The 16880-nt window shown below is 37.8% G+C and overlaps 1 non-coding gene across 1 annotated transcript; it reads left to right on the top strand.

Annotated features, from left to right (window-relative positions):
• The first annotated feature begins 754 nt into the window (after window positions 1–754).
• LOC112753542 (small nucleolar RNA R71) lies at window positions 755–862 on the top strand. The gene has a single exon (XR_003177926.1). It is a non-coding gene; the product is annotated as a small nucleolar RNA R71 (small nucleolar RNA).
• Window positions 863–16880: the final 16018 nt, after the last annotated feature.

Here is a 16880-nt window from a genome sequence, read left to right as displayed (position 1 = left end):
TTATGTCAATGGCCTTGCACTCTCCTTTTGGATTCTCTGCTGTATTGCTTGGGAGAGTACTGGGAGGGATTTCAGTGATCCTTTTACTCAGCTGGCCCACTTGTGCTTCCAAATTTCTAATGGAAGACCTTGTTTCATTCATGAAGCTCACAGTGGCCTTGGATAGATCAGAGACTAGATTTGCTAAATTAGAAGCATTTTGTTCAGAGTTCTCTGTCTGTTGCTGAGTGGATGATGGAAAAGGTTTATTATTGTTAAACCTGTTTCTTCCACCATTATTAAAGCCTTGTTGAGGCTTTTGATCCTTCCATGAGAAATTTGGATGATTTCTCCATGATGAGTTATAGGTGTTTCCATAAGGTTCACCTAAGTAATTCACCTCTGCTATTGCAGGGTTCTCAGGATCATAAGCTTCTTCTTCATAAGAAGCCTCTTGAGCACTGTTGGATGCAGCTTGCATTCCATTCAGACTCTGAGAGATCATATTGACTTGCTGAGTCAATATTTTGTTCTGAGCCAATATGGCATTCAGAGTATCAACTTCAAGAACTCCCTTCTTCATAGGCGTCCCATTATTCACAGGATTCCTTTCAGGAGTGTACATGAACTGGTTATTAGCAACCATGTCAATGAGTTCTTGAGCTTCTGCAGGCATTTTCTTTAGGTGAATGGATCCACCTGCAGAAGTGTCCAGTGACATTTTTGATAGCTCAGATAAACCATCATAGAATATATCCAGGATGGTCCATTCTGAAAGCATGTCAGAAAGACACTTTTTGGTCAACTGTTTGTATCTTTCCCAAGCTTCATAGAGGGATTCACCTTCTTTCTGTCTGAAGGTTTGAACATCAGCTCTAAGCTTGCTCAGCTTTTGAGGAGGAAAGTACTTGGCTAAGAAAGCCGTGACCAGCTTATCCCAAGAGTTCAGGCTGTCTTTGGGTTGAGAATCCAACCATAATCTAGCTCTGTCTCTTACAGCAAAAGGGAAAAGCATGAGCCTGTAGACTTCAGGATCTACTCCATTAGTCTTAACAGTATCACATATCTGCAAGAATTCAGTTAAGAACTGAAAAGGATCTTCAGATGGAAGTCCATGAAACTTGCAGTTCTGCTGCATCAGAGAAACTAATTGAGGTTTCAGCTCAAAGTTGTTTGCTCCAATGGCAGGAATGGAGATGCTTCTTCCATGTAAATTGGAATTAGGTGCAGTAAAGTCACCAAGCATCTTCCTTACATTATTATTATTTTCGGCTGCCATCTCCTCTTCCTGTTCGAAAATTTCTGAAAGGTTATTTCTGGATTGTTGTAATTTAGCTTCTCTTAATTTTCTCTTCAGAGTCCTTTCAGGTTCCGGATCTGCTTCAACAAGAATATTCTTGTCCTTGCTCCTGCTCATATGACAAAGAAGGGGGCACAGAAAAAATAATAATAATAGAGACCCTTTATACCACAGTATAGGGATCCCTTAGTGAGTGGAAGAAAAGAGGGGGAGATAAGGAATGTAATGTAATGGAAGAAACACAACTGTGAGGAGGGTTGAGATGTGAGATGAGATGTTAGTGAATAAATAAATAGAATAAGATGGGAGAGGGAGAATTTTCGAAAAATATTTTTGAAAAAGAGTTAGTGATTTTCGAAAATGGTTTTTGAAAAATGTTAGTATTTTTCGAAAATTTTTAAAATCAAAAATAAAAATAAGAATAATTAGTTAATTAAAAAGAAATTTTTGAAAAAAGAGGGAAGATATTTTTGAAAATTAGAGAGAGAGAGTTAGTTAGGTAGTTTTGAAAAAGTTAAGAAACAAACAAAAAGTTAGTTAGTTAGTTGAAACAAATTTTGAAAAGATAAGAAGTTAGGAGGTTAGAAAAGATATTTTGAAATCAAATTTTTGAAAAAGGTGAGATAAGAAGATATTTTTGAAAAGATATGATAGAAATTAGTTTTTGAAAAAGATTTGAATTTTTAAAATCACAATTAATGACTTGATTCACAAGAAATCACAAGATATGATTCTAGAACTTAAAGTTTGAATCTTTCTTAACAAGCAAGTAACAAACTTGAAATTTTTGAATCAAAACATTAATTGTTATTGTTATTTTCGAAAATTTGGTATAAAAATAAGAAAAAGATTTTTGAAAAATATTTTTGGAATTTTCAAAAATAACTAAGAATTTTGAAAAAGATTTGATTTTTGAAAAAGATAAGATTTTTAAATTGAAAATTTGATTTGACTCATAAAAACAACTAGATTTTAAAAATTTTTGAAAAAGTCAAATCTAATTTTCGAATTTATGAGAGAGAAAAAGGGAGAGATATTTTTTTTATTTTTGAATTTTTAATGATGAGAGAGAAAAACACTAAAAATGCTCAATGCATGGAAATTTTAGATCAAAACATGTGATGCATGCAAGAATGCTATGAATGTCAAGATGAACACCAAGAACATTATGAATGTCAAGATGAACATCATAGACACAATTTTGAAAAGTTTTTAATGCAAAGAAAACATGCAAGACACCAAACTTAGAATTCTTTAATGCTTAGACACTAAGAATTCAAGAATGCATATGAAAAACATCATATAACACAAAACAAAAAATCATCAAGATCAAACAAGAAGACTTACCAAGAACAACTTGAAGATCATGAAGAACACTATGAATGCATGAAATTTTCGAAAAATGCAAGATGCATATGCAAGTGATACCAAACTTATAACATGACTCAAGACTCAAACAAGAAACAGAGAAATATTTTTTATTTTTGTGATTTTCTAATTTTTTTTTGGATTTTTTTCGAAAATTAATTGAAAAAAGAAAATAAGGATTCCAAAATTTTTAATATGAATTCCAGGAATCTTGCATTCTTAGTCTAAAGCTTCAGTCCAGGAATTAGACATGGCTCACTAGCCAGCCAAGCTTTCAAAGAAAGCTCCGGTCCAAAACACTAGACATGGCCAATGGCCAGCCAAGCTTTAGCATGTAAATCAGGAACAGTAGCAGGTGGATTAACAACAACTAGCTTGCTCTTGATAACAAATTGCTGCCTCAATCCAAATAAATTTAGACATGGCTTTACAGCCAGCCAGGCTTCACATGCTTCATGAAACACTAGAATTCATTCTTAAAAATTTTGAATAAATTTTTTTTTTTTTTGAAAACAGGTGAGAAAATTTTGAAATATTTTTGAAAAATTTTTGAAAAGAAAACAAAAAGAAAATTACCTAATCTGAGCAACAGGATGAACCGTTAGTTGTCCAAACTCAAACAATCCCCGGCAACGGCGCCAAAAACTTGGTACGCGGAATCGTGATTACACTTTAATTATGTAAAATTCATTGCTCTTTCTTTCCCTGGAAATGGCGCCAAAAACATGATGCCAAGACCATGGTTCACAACTCCGTGTAACTAACCAGCAAGTGCACTGGGTCGTCCAAGTAATACCTTACGTGAGTAAGGGTCGAATCCCACGGAGATTGTCGGCTTGAAGCAAGCTATGGTCACCTTGTAAATCTCAGTTAAGTTGACTCATATGGGCTACAATATATTATGTGAATAAAACATAAAGTAAGGATAGAAATACTTATGTAATTCATTGGTGAGAATTTCAGATAAGCGAATGGAGATGCTTTCGTTCCTCTGAACCTCTGCTTTCCTGCTATCTTCATCCAATCAGTCCTACTCCTTTCCATGGCTGGCTTTATGTGATACATCACCACTGTCAATGGCTACTTTCGGTCATCTCTCGGGAAAATGATCCAATGCCCTGTCACGGCACGGCTAATCGTCTGGAGGCATCACCCTTGTCAATGGCTTCATCTTATCCTCTCAGTGAAAATGGTCAACGCACCCTGTCACGGCACGGCTATTCATCTGTCGGTTCTCGATCATGCTGGAATAGGATTTACTATCCTTTTGCGTCTGTCACTAACGCCCAGCAATCGCGAGTTTGGAGCTCGTCACAGTCATTCATTCATTGAATCCTACTCAGAATACCACAGACAAGGTTTAGACCTTCCGGATTCTCTTGAATGCCGCCATCATTCTAGCTTACACCACGAAGATTCTGGTTAAGGGATCTAAGAGATACTCATTCAATTCTAATGTAGAACGAAAGTGGTTGTCAGGCCCGCGTTCATAGGGAATGATGATGATTGTCACGTTCATCACATTCATATTGAAGTACGAATGAATATCTTAGAAGCGAAACAAGATGAATTGAATAGAAAACAGTAGTACTTTGCATTAATCTTTGAGGAACAGCAGAGCTCCACACCTTAATCTATGGAGTGTAGAAACTCTACCGTTTGAAAATACATAAGTGAATAGAGGGTAGGCATGGCCGAGTGGCCAACCCCCAAAACGTGATCAATAGATCAAAAGATAATCCAAAGATGTCTAATACAATAGTAAAAGGTCCTATATATAATAAACTAGCTACTAGGGTTTACAGAAGTAAGTAATTGATGCATAAATCCACTTCCGGGCCCACTTGGTGTGTGCTTGGGCTGAGCTTGAGTGTTGCACGTGTAGAGGTCCTTCTTGGAGTTGAACGCCAGCTTTTGTGCCAGTTTGGGCGTTCAACTCTGGTTTTGGCTCCTTTTCTGGCGCTGGACGCCAGATTTGGGCAGAAAGCTGGCGTTGAACGCCAGTTTATGTCATCTATTCTTGGCCAAAGAATGGACTATTATATATTTCTGGAAAGCCCTGGAAGTCTACTTTCCAACGCAATTGGAAGTGCGCCATTTCGAGTTTTGTAGCTCCAAAAAATCCACTTTGAGTGCAGGGAGGTCAGAATCCAACAGCATCAGCAGTCCTTCTTCAACCTCTGAATCTGATTTCTGCTCAAGTCCCTCAATTTCAGCCAGAAAATACCTAAAATCACAGAAAAATACACAAACTCATAGTAAAGTCCAGAAATGTGAATTTAACATAAAAACTAATGAAAACATCCCTAAAAGTAACTAGATCCTACTAAAAACATACTAAAAACAATGCCAAAAAGCGTATAAATTATCCGCTCATCACAGATGAAGACAACCAATCCCTTGGCTCTGACATTAATCTTTCTGATGCTTGATATATTTTAACTGCTCATACCTATGAACTCTGTTTCATTTTCATGCTTTCTAGTTTTGGTACTCTATAACTGAATTGGATACTCTGGACCTTTATGTTTTAGTTTAAACAAATATTATGCATTTTGGTATGTTGTTCTTCTTTGTTTTGCAGGACCCCCATTGATGACAAAAGGGGATGAAAGCCAAGAATATTGAGATTGAAAAACAGGGGCTGAAATCTGATGATTAATGATTACCCCTATGATTGTGTACTCTGATTTTCTTTCTCTTGTGCTTATGCTTAAATTGGTCATTTTTATGATGAGTGCTCTGATTTTCGGTTTATGAGTTATGTTTTCATAATATGTTTTTGCTCTGATATTTTTCAGGTTTACTATTCTGCCAATATTTATTGTAAATTGATTGGTTCTTTGCTTGATTAAGTAGTTTGGTAGAAAATCCTTTTAACATGAATTTTTTTGTACATATTAAATTGAAGTATGATTGAGTCTTGATTATATGTTGAATTGTACTATGAAGGTACTCAAGCATGCTTTATTTTAGTTGTTATAATGAGCAGAAAATTATTAGATGATAACAAAACAGATTGTGATTATCATGTTACTTCTGCTCAAAAATCAAGCTATTCAACATTTCTAATATTCTATATGTTGAATACATTGTGGCTTTAAGCTTGATTTAAGAAAGTTACAGGTAATGCTTCCTTTAATTAAATGGCACATATTAAGGGAGAGTTTTGTAACAATTGAAAAGGGGGAGGATTTCAAACCTTCAAAGAGAGTACTTTTAAATCTTACCCTTTTTCAATTCAATTTTTTTAATAATATTTGTCATCAAGGGGGAGATTGATGAGTTTAGAAAACTCCAAATTAATTTGATGATGATCAAATATTATTAAAATAATTAATTATAAAATTATTAATTTAAATTTTGATGCACATTAGTTGATTAATAATTTTGTGTTGTGCAGATTTTGTTTTGGGCCAAAAATATGACAAGATCAATGTGAAGTTAAAAATTCAGCCTTAATCATTGTGGCTGAATCAATGCTTGGGCCAGTATATTATTGAACAAGCCCAATTAAAATTCTTGTTACTAGACTAACAAGGTTTGGTCCGAATTAAAATGAAAGAAGGAAGGGAAGTACACATTTGTTTCGGTTACCCACTTCCTTCATTTGATGGAATTCAAATCTTGATTAAATGAATTTAATGCAGGCATTGGTAACATGAGAGAGAAATTTTAAAATTGATTTGATTGCTATCATTACTCTCACATATTACTAGGCAATGGGTTTTGGAAACTTAATTCATTTTAATTTTCTTTCTTAACTCCATTGAAAGCTTTTCTGCATTCTCTCTCTTCTCTCTCTTCTCTTTGCTTTAGTTTTCGGTCATGTCATAGAAAATAAGAGGAAGCAAGTTATCAGAGATGAGGCATTGTAGCAGTGAAGCTAGAAGCAAGGAAAGGGCTAAGGTGATGATGTCCTTCGCAAAAAGAAGATCCACAGTAAGGTGTGGCTGAGATCTTTGCCACTTATGGTAAGAAGTGGTGAGGTAGTCTCAAACTCTCCATACCCGAAAATGGAAGAGATCCAACTCGGTCAGAGAAGAAGATCCCAGAGGCATGGCTCGTCTCTACCTTTGATCAACCATCACAGAAGGTAGCTATTGTAGCTACGTGAAGGAATAGGCAGAAGATAGAGCAGATGGAGCTGTCAAGCATCAAGGACTCATCAAGGGTCAGGAATCCTTCTTGGGGAGCAAGTCAAGATGGAAGGCCCGGATTGATGAAGCTTGGTGAGATGTGATGAGAAAGAGGTAATTGCATGTTGGATTTTACATTCGGTTCTCTCTCTTCTCTCTCTGGCCGAACCGGTTTTGTGTTGAAGAAGAAGAAGATTAGCTCGGTTCAACCGTTTCAACTTTGGAGGCTTTCCCTTCTATAATAAGGGTGGACAGCCAAGGCTTGAAATAAGGAGAAAAGAGTGTAAAGCACTGAGTTCTCATAGCTACCCAAGCTAACAGAAGTTCTTCTTCTTCAATGTTTTTCATGTTGTATTTTTCTGTTTAGTTTTGTCTGTCTTGAGTCTCATGGAAAAAGACAAACAGTGAGGTTTGTATGAAAAAAGTCATAGAGCGGAAAAAGGCAGAGTATACAAAATTAAAAGAAAAAGCCATAGATGTCCTAGAGGTCCTTTGTACATCTGTGTTGTGTTTTATGATTCTGTGGAAATCTCCTTGCAAGTTGGGTTAGCACTTAGCAGTTGAAAGCTTGGCAGGTGACCAAGTCAAGTTCAGGATTGGGGATAGATTATGGATTTGTCCCGGATAGGAAGGGTAGTTCCTAGGGAGAATTGGTGTCTGTAATCTGTTTGATTATAGTGAAATTCTATCATTGTTGTGATGGAGATTGGATGTAGGCTGCACTGCACTTAGCAGCTGAACCAGGATACTTCTGGGTGTGATTCTTTCTTTCTATTCTACTCAAATTCTAATTCTGTTTGTAGAAGACAAAATTAAAAAATATCTCCTCATTGATTACGAGACAAAAAAAATCTCTTAACTAATAACGAGACAAGAATTAGAATTGTATCAATATAATTAAAATAATTAAAAATATTTTTAAGTGATAATTAATTTAATAATACATTAAATATTAATTTTATATAATTATAATAAAAATATTTTTTAAATTAATATAATTATACATTATTTATTAAATACTAATTATAATATTATAATATAAATATAATAAAAATATTTTTCTAAAATAAATTTATTTACCGAAATATAAATTAATTATTAATAACTAGTCTCATTATCGTATAATTATCTGCAGAATTGATGCTAGGAGAAACTGCAGGCAGGATGCAAATAAACAAAGCTTGTGTGACAAGCATAGAGAAGAAATAATGCCAACATAACAATTGGTAGTTTATACCTTTTCTCGAATAATAGATGTTAAAAGTCAGTAATTATGAGCCGTCTGTTCTACCTTATGATCTTATAGTACCTCACCTAATCTAATATGGATATATTTATATATAAAAACGGCATTTGGTAGAACAGAAGGTGAGGTGTCAGAAAGTCTATTAAATAAAAATTAAGAACACATCTAACCCGTGAATCGCTGTTTTCAGGCCGACGAGTCCCACTTCTATTTTCAGTGACAAACTACTTCAACGCGGACGACCACTGTCCTTGCTCTTCTCCTGAGCGGAGCCCAACGAAGAACAGGCCGACCTTAGCCACTAATAAATAAGTGCCACCAGAGTGGGCCACTCCAGCTTTGCATCAGCGTTTGTTTATCAACTTATCATGCATTTTAATTAAAACCACATGGTCTGGTTGTAGTAATTGACTTATTCCTTTGTTATACATGCAGTACGAGTGATTTCTTTAAGAAATGAAAAGATTAAATATGAAATCGGTAGGTATCGTTTTGGCACTTGATTAGTGTATTTAGGAGTAGTTTCCTAGTGGTTTTGCAAAATGGTATCTTTCCCCAAAATACAGCACATTATCCATTGTTTTTCAAAATCATTCAAGAAAATGGCTCGTCCTCTTCTTCTTCTTCCTCCACTTCCACCTTCTTTCGTCAAGGCCTTTGTTTTCTTTTCATCACTCTTGTTGCCAACATATAGTGCCGGTGATGTTAAAGGTTACACAGATTGTGCACCTTTTACCTGTGGCACCTTCAAGAACATTAGTTACCCATTTTGGAATAGCAACCAACCTGATTACTGTGGCCATCCTAGGTTCAAGCTTGATTGCCAACAAGACCAAGTGACTATAAACATCAAATCACAGAAGTTTGATGTCATCGACATCGATCAAAATAGTCAAAGTTTGAAGATTGCCAGGTTTGATTTGTACAATGATCCTTGTTCCAGGGACAATACCAATGTGAGTTTGGATAACGATTTCTTCAAATTCACTTCCAACGATGGCAACATAACTCTGGTATATGACTGTGATCCTCCTTCATATTGGTCTGATATAAGCTTTAAATATTTTGGGATGTTTAATTGCTCCATATATGGTGGTGATCCTAGTGCTGCATACTTAGTTCTGATGGAAAATCTGGGTGTTATTTTTGATATGGGGTGTAAATTTATCATTGTTCCTGCCCTAGCGAAGGATATACTAAGTTTCAATAACTATGCGTTAAATAATGGTTTTGAGGTTGGATGGAGTGGAGTGAATGAAACCCTATGTGATAGTTGCAAACAATCTGGTGGGAGGTGTGGACACAATGCATCTTTAAATGAATTCATTTGCTTCTGTCGAAATAATCAGCAAACATATGGTGGGATTTGCAGCAATAGTAGTCTGTCTCAGTCACCAACCTTATCAGCACCAATACCATCAGAGCCGTTGTCATCACCTTATCCAGGTCCACTAAATTATCCAGATCAGGGTGCTAAGAGTATGTGTTCTTCCTACTTTTATTTTTTATTAGGTTTGTCCTATTGGATTTTAAGAAAAATCTTATGATTGCCTTGCCCACCGCATTAGCATTGCAGTGGCAAATTATGGCCTTTCGTGTTTGTTTCCCTGCAATTTTTTTGCTTGCAACACAACTGCAGTTGACTGCAACCACATTTTAAAGTTTTTTAGTTTAATCTTTGAGTAGCCAAATTTCATAAATTCACTCTGGTAGGATAGGTAGAGCTCCATTTCTTAGACATGGAATTGTTTGGTTTGAGTGTTCAAAGGTACTCTTCTTTGATCATGTTCATGTTGTGCTGTTGATATATGATCTATTATTAAGGACGCATAATAATGAGATCATGTATTTGAATTTTCTAACTTAAATATAGGGTTAATGAATTTGGGTCTGTTAGCAGATATTGACTTTTGAAGATGTAGTAGTAATAATGAGCACAAACTTTTAAAAGCCTTCATATGACATGGTAATAGTATGTGTCAATGTGTCACTTTGTTGATTGCATATTAAAACTTTGGATTTCATTTGAAGATGACAGATACCAAACTAATCAAATTATTTTTTTATTATAACGTTCAAGTTTATTTTAAAATTTTTAATACAAAAACATATAAGAAATAAAAGAAACTTATACAGGTATTATATTGGCCCCAACAACTAATAACATTGTGTTGGCTGTTTAGTTTGGATTATGAGTACAGCTTCTAGGAAGAAAATTTAAAACACAGGATATATCATATTAGTTCTCTTTTGTATCTTACTTTGTATGGAAATTGACATCTTATTGGACCTTCTATTTATTAGAAATGGAACTTAGGAATTTCCATAACCTATAGTTGACTCTCCAATCTTCATATTATTTTGTATTTAGAGTAAAGTATCGTTTTTGTCCCCAACGTTTGGGGTAAATTCTATTTGTGTCTCTAACGTTTAAATTGTCCTATTTGTATCCCTAACGTTTGTAAAAGTGATTCAATGTTATCCTGCCGTCAATTACACATCATGAGCGCTTTAGTTTCAGTTTTAAAAATCTCTTCTTGAAGTTAGAATACAAATGTCTGGGATAGAATCGATGATCTACTCCGAAAAATAGCTCACCAAATGCTGAAACGTTATGGACACAAATAGGACTTACCCAAACGTTGGGGACAAAAACAATACCTTACTCTTGTATTTATTTTGGCCTATAAATTCTTCCTTTGCTCAGTTTGCTTGTATTGTTGCAAAACATACATATGAATGTCCTGTTCTTGGTCATAGGCCTATCATTTCCTATTGCCCCAGTAAAATTTTAAGATTACAATTTTTTAGGATTCTATCCCATTCTCACCTTAATACCAAACTAAGCCAAAAATTTCTATTCTGTTCCCACCTGTTAATTAAACAAATTACAACATTTAGAATGGGATTAGTTCTGAAAACTTAAATCTTTAGCCACTGCCACCTACTTATTTCTTCTGTAATTTAAAGTGCATGAATGATTGGTTTGGTACATCTGAATTTAGAAATCTAAGGTAGAGGTCAAAATGTTATTGTCTATTTACTAACTTTAAGTTGATGATATGGTAATAAGTTATTAGGCTATTAGCTACATCTTGTTCTATTTCAGCTGATGCAAAATAGATAACTAGTTTATGTTATGTTAATGCATTCAACTTTTAAGCCATTATTAAATAGCAAGTTGATGCTGATGAAGTACCTACGGAAAAATATAAATTAAAATTGTATGATCTATGCCGTTTCTCGATTTGCTGTCATTTTAGTCGTACTAGACTTCTTTAATGAAGTTGACTCTTAACAGTTCCCTTGGTACTCAACATCTGATAATTCATTTAGATGAACCAAATCACAATTACACCTCTAGTTGTGGTGATTACCTTGATAGAGATTAATCATCAAAGTCATGGTTAGGGTAAATTATGTGTTCCCTGCGTTGCATGGATTTGTTTATTTCTCAGTTAACTGTCTCAACTTCCTACTTTCTATCTCAGATTCAAGCTACTTTAACGTTGACATAGTTTTTTAAATGTAGCTATGCACCTATGGTCAAATGTAAATTGCAATTAAGCATGAAACATGTCATTGCTGCATAAGCTGTGTCATTTTGGTCATCATAGAATTTTAAGATGGTGAAGACTTGGTCCAGAGCGTTAAAAGCTAAATGAATAAAGGTCGGTAGTAAGAAAAATGTGAGAAACACGCGTCTTGTTTTCTTTTGGTTAGTTATGTCATATGTGTGTTCTTTTCCATTACTATAGAAAAAGGAATATAAACAATCACAAGGGAAATGATGAGGAAAAGCTATTAAAGTACTACTAGCACCGAATATAAACGGAAAATAGTAGTTCAGCTCACAATTTTGAATATTAAACATTATATTTGTTATCATTGATTTTGTATTAGCGCAGTAGTATTTTTTTCCTGACGATTGAAATAAACTAAATAAAAAAAAATAAAACAAACAAAATAAGGAACTGCTTAAATAAAGGAATAGTCTCGTTTAAGATTACTCTTAAACTCCTCCTAAGGTGAAAGAAAATCCACATATGAAAGTTGTAACTTCATCGCCATCTTTGCCATAGTATCTGCCACCGTGTTTGCATCTCTCATAATCAAACGAAAGTCAACACGCCAATTCTAATGCATGATATTTCTTATTTTGAGCACCAATGGATCAATAAACCCAAAACCATGAGTAACAAGATTAAATGCTTCCACACAATCCGTCTCACAAATAACATCTCGTTGACCCACATCCCAAGCTAAGAGATATCCTCTCCAAATGGCAAACAATTCTCCTTGAAAAATACTATTACTCTCAATTATTCCCAAACACCCCATTTGCCAACTCCCATTACAATCTCTAATAACACAAACAAAACCAACACTATCACCCGAACCAAAATAACTAGCATCACAATTAATCTTAAAAGTACCAATAGATGGGGGATTCCAAAAACCATTTAGAGTAGAGGGAATGGATATACGTTGTAATTTAAAAATATTCCTAAATTCCTTTTCTGAAGTTAATGCCAGACAAATCACTTTTTCCGGAAACCAAGTTTCATGAGGATTAAAGATGTCATTATTCCTTACTCACCATATCCACCAAAATCCCGAAAAGAACTTGAAGGGATGCTCTCTGCTATGATACAAGAACCAGTTCTTCAAATCCAAAGGATGACAAGAAATATCCAACCTATGCCAGACAAGTTGAGCTTTTGGACAATCTCGAATATAATGTAAAATCGATTCTTGGCTAAAAAGATATCTTAGACACCTATCCGATGACGACATTCATCTTCTAAAGCGAAAACTTGCAGTAGGAAGAGCCTCCTTAAGACACAACCAAACCAAAAATTTATGCTTTTCCGGAACAAGCTGACGCCAAAGCCAAAGCCAAAGCCAATTCTCCCACTCCTTTCAACCAAATAGCTGTTTACACAACCACAAGTAACCATTACGTGAGTCATCTATTGCGTGAGTCATAGACTTTGGTAGCAGACCCACACAAATACCAACCTACTTCCGGACCTGCTTGTTCATCTGAATTGTAAGAAAAAATATTACCTTTCAGATTTTGAGATAAAAGAGAATAAAGAGTATTAGCGCAGCAGTATAAAAAGTAGTAAATGATTTCACGACTACGAGTTATTTTATTGCCAAAAAAAGAAGTAATAAAGAAAAAACTAAAAACGAGTGAAGAAAGACAAGGGAACGTGGGTGGCAGTTTCGGGGTTGACTGACTCTGCCTAATTGGTCGTTAAAACATGCAACCCCATTTTGTTTGTAGAAGACTCATGAGTATAGTTTTCCATGGCCGTGGTCAACACTCAACACCTCCTTCAACTGGAAAATGAAAAATCAAATACAGTGATGGCAAATGGCAACCGTGGCCATTATTTTCGTAAGAACTTCACACCATCACACCAATAACCGGTCTTCTTAATGCTTCCTGCGTACACGGTACTAAATAAAACTGTTGTAAGCTGTATTGAGTTTTTGAAGAATGGATTGCCACGTCCATAGTGAACTCCCTATGGTGTTTGCATCCATAGGGATCATCATCTCCTTGTTGTTGATGGCCGCTTTGCCACCTCCCTGTCTCAATCATCTCCTTGTTGTAGTCAGCTGCAACGTGTCTATCTCGTTTACACTGTAAACGAGATATATAGAAGACAATCATAGCAGCTATAAAAGGATGTCTAACCCTTGGTATTTCTCACAAACTTTTTCTATCCTTTTCGTGTCTCATATTTCTCACGAATACAAGGCATTAATGGTCAGTAATAGTCCATATATAGTTGTGCTTGTTTATCCGAATTGGCATATGAGAAATAGCAACAACGAGATGACATTTGAGTGTGAAGATCCAATATTGTTTCGCATTTAGCGTGTGGAAACGTTATCAGATTTAAAGAGTTTGATATTGAGCAAGCTCGGTGGAACACAAGCGAGGGAAATCGGAAGGGTGGCGTATAGGTTACTGGCACCTATGGGGAACGGAGTCTTCCGGTTTCGACTATTCCGACTTCAAGAGGACGAGCATGTGCGACTGATGTTCGACATCCATGGGAGGATCATGGTGGAACAGGTAATAGAGCTTTCCGCAGAGGTGGGACACAGTGGTGGTGGGAGTTCCGTATACTTGACCTATGTACAGGACGACCGACCTCTCGCACCACCGCCCATTCATGTCGCCATTCCAGTGGATGAGGCCGAGGAGGGCGAGGAGGAGTCGAACAAGGATTACGTGGCGGATAGTGCAAACAGCGACTCGTCCGATGGTAGGGATGAGGATGAGTGAGTTCCAGAGACACTTGTTCAGACTGTGGCGTGCCATGTCCTGCCTCCACCTCACCCAATTCTGCCGCTATCGACAGTGTCAACTCACTATCACAGTCTGGATCTGGACGCCATGCATGAGATGACTCCGTTTCCTGACACGGGTGAAGAGGATTACAACCTAGACGGCAGTGTAGAGTTTTGGGTCGGTCACAAGTTTAGAAGCCGAGAGGCAGTGCTTCAGGGTGTGAAGAACTACAGTATTCGTAGGAGTGCGGAGTACCGGGTGATCGAATCGGACCAGTTAAAGTACCATGTGTAGTGCCGTCAAGCTAAGAATGGGTGTCAATGGAGCCTCCATGTGGCCCTTCGGCAGAACCTCGAATACTGGTAAGCTTAAATTTACTTGCGCTTTTTAGTACTTCTGTACAATATATTAAGTAGGTATACGACATGGTTAAAGCAATACTGTTTTGTTGTGTTCAGGGAGGTTCAGAGGGTTGGTGGAGTATACAGTTGTCTAGCACCCATTATATCTCAAGACCATCGTCAGTTAGACAGCAGTCTGATCTGCAGGGTCATCTTGCCATTGATTCAGTCCAATCCCTCTGCAAGCATTCCGGTTTTGCAAGGTGCAGTCCAAGCAAGCTATCACTTTAAACCATCCTACAGAAAGGTGTGGATGGCCAAACAGAAGGCAATTGCACAGATATACGGGGATTGGGAAGAGTCAAATAATAAGGTGCCGAAGCTACTTCAGGCACTGCAAAGCTATTTTTCTGGTACCATTTGTGACCTACGCGTCAAACCGTTCTACGATGGACACCTCCTGGTATGCGACTGCAGTATGTTCGACAAGGTATTTTGCGCTTTCCTGTCATGTGTCAAGGCCTTCAAGCATTGCAAGCCCTTTGTGTTTGTAGACGGTACACATCTGTATGGCAGGTACGGTGGAGTGTTGCTTATTGCGGTGGCGCAAGATAGGAATAGCAACATCCTGCCTATTGCTTTTGCCATTGTGGAGTCCGATGGACCTCTTCCTGCTGGGTCCCAGATGGACCTCCCTCATACCAACCTGGTGGTGATGTATCCCAAGTTGGCCGAGACTGCTGCCCACCGAAACCGGATGAATGCCACGCTCCATGCCCTGGGGGAGGGGGAGGAGGTGGAGGAGTCGGTCCCATAGGTAAAGCCACACTGTGATGTGGGATGTCACCATCATCCTCCTGGTGGTCGTACTCTGCCTCCTCCTCAGACTCTGCATCACCCCTAGCCCGTCGAGGCCTGGGCCTCTCCCTCCTGACCGGCTCACCTGGTCGACGCTCTCTATGGCCCTTCTCCCTCCTAGCAGGTTGGCGAGTGTCCTCTTTCACCTCCCTCGCACGTCTCCTCCGATCCGGCACGCCCCTCGGGAGGGTGAGATCGTCTCTCGGCTGGTTGGCAGTGAGCTGGACGTCGGGGGGCAACTCTACCAGCCTCGAGTCCTCCAAAACCTCTTGCCCCGATAGATGCCGCACACGGCAAGCCCCACGCCACCAATCATAGTACTCTCTGGTAGGCCTGTTGTCAAACGTATGATGCACGGTGATCCTACGACCGGATTCGAACCTCTATGTCCAACCATTGTACCACTGCTGGAGTCGCCTCGGCCACCAGACATCCTCACCACGGCCAGTGGTGGTCAAATAAACTAGTATCACTATCAGAATAACAAACAACTAAATTAATATAACTTTTAAGAAATTATCCATGATTCATATCTGTCAAGATTCACTGGAGTGCCTGGCACCTGCTACTCCCCATTGAACTGCCGTTTCACCCGATCAACGTGGTGAAACCGGAAAATATTGAAGCAGACCAGCGGGACGGCTGACAACCAAGTACCCTACTCCTCCTCCTCACAGAACCAATGCGGGCACAGGGCCTGCATCGCAGGGTCATCGTAGACTCTCCATGCAAACTGAATAAAAAATATGTCCGACATCAGTAACCATCCGCTATCTATCTAACTGTCGAAAATATACCGTAATACAACACAACAAGTATTTAAAATCATAATATATTTTATTTCATGACTAACCTCATCGAACCGTAACCGGTCGATCGAAACCCTCTAATGCAGGACCCTGGCCTGGTGCTGATCCCTAATCTGCTGCTGCAATCCGACCAACCTGACAGTAACGGAGATATATACGATTCGTTAAGTAACAAACCATATGAATTGACAACGATATTTAATGCAAATACTAAAATGATATTTGGTTACCTCGCAGCTAGCGGATACTGGTAGATTCCTCTATCTGGTGGACACCATTGAGGAAATGTTTGATAAATCCAGCTCATCAAAAGCGGAGTGCAATCGGCGATGTCCGTGTCGCCCCGCTGTGCCGCCAAACAGAGTGACTGGTACGTCCAGGACAGCATAGCCGAGCCCCAGGATAACACCCTACATTCTGCGAAGTCCTGGAGAAGCGATAGCCAACGTATGTGCACCAGGTTGTTGGACTTGTCTATCAACAAATACCCTCCGATCAGTAACATAATATAGCACCTGGCGTACTGT

Source organism: Arachis hypogaea, chromosome 15 (assembly GCF_003086295.3).
Source record: "Arachis hypogaea cultivar Tifrunner chromosome 15, arahy.Tifrunner.gnm2.J5K5, whole genome shotgun sequence".
Taxonomy (NCBI): Eukaryota; Viridiplantae; Streptophyta; class Magnoliopsida; order Fabales; family Fabaceae; genus Arachis; species Arachis hypogaea.
Note: the sequence above shows the minus strand (reverse complement) of the source record. Positions and strands in the feature narration are given on the sequence as shown.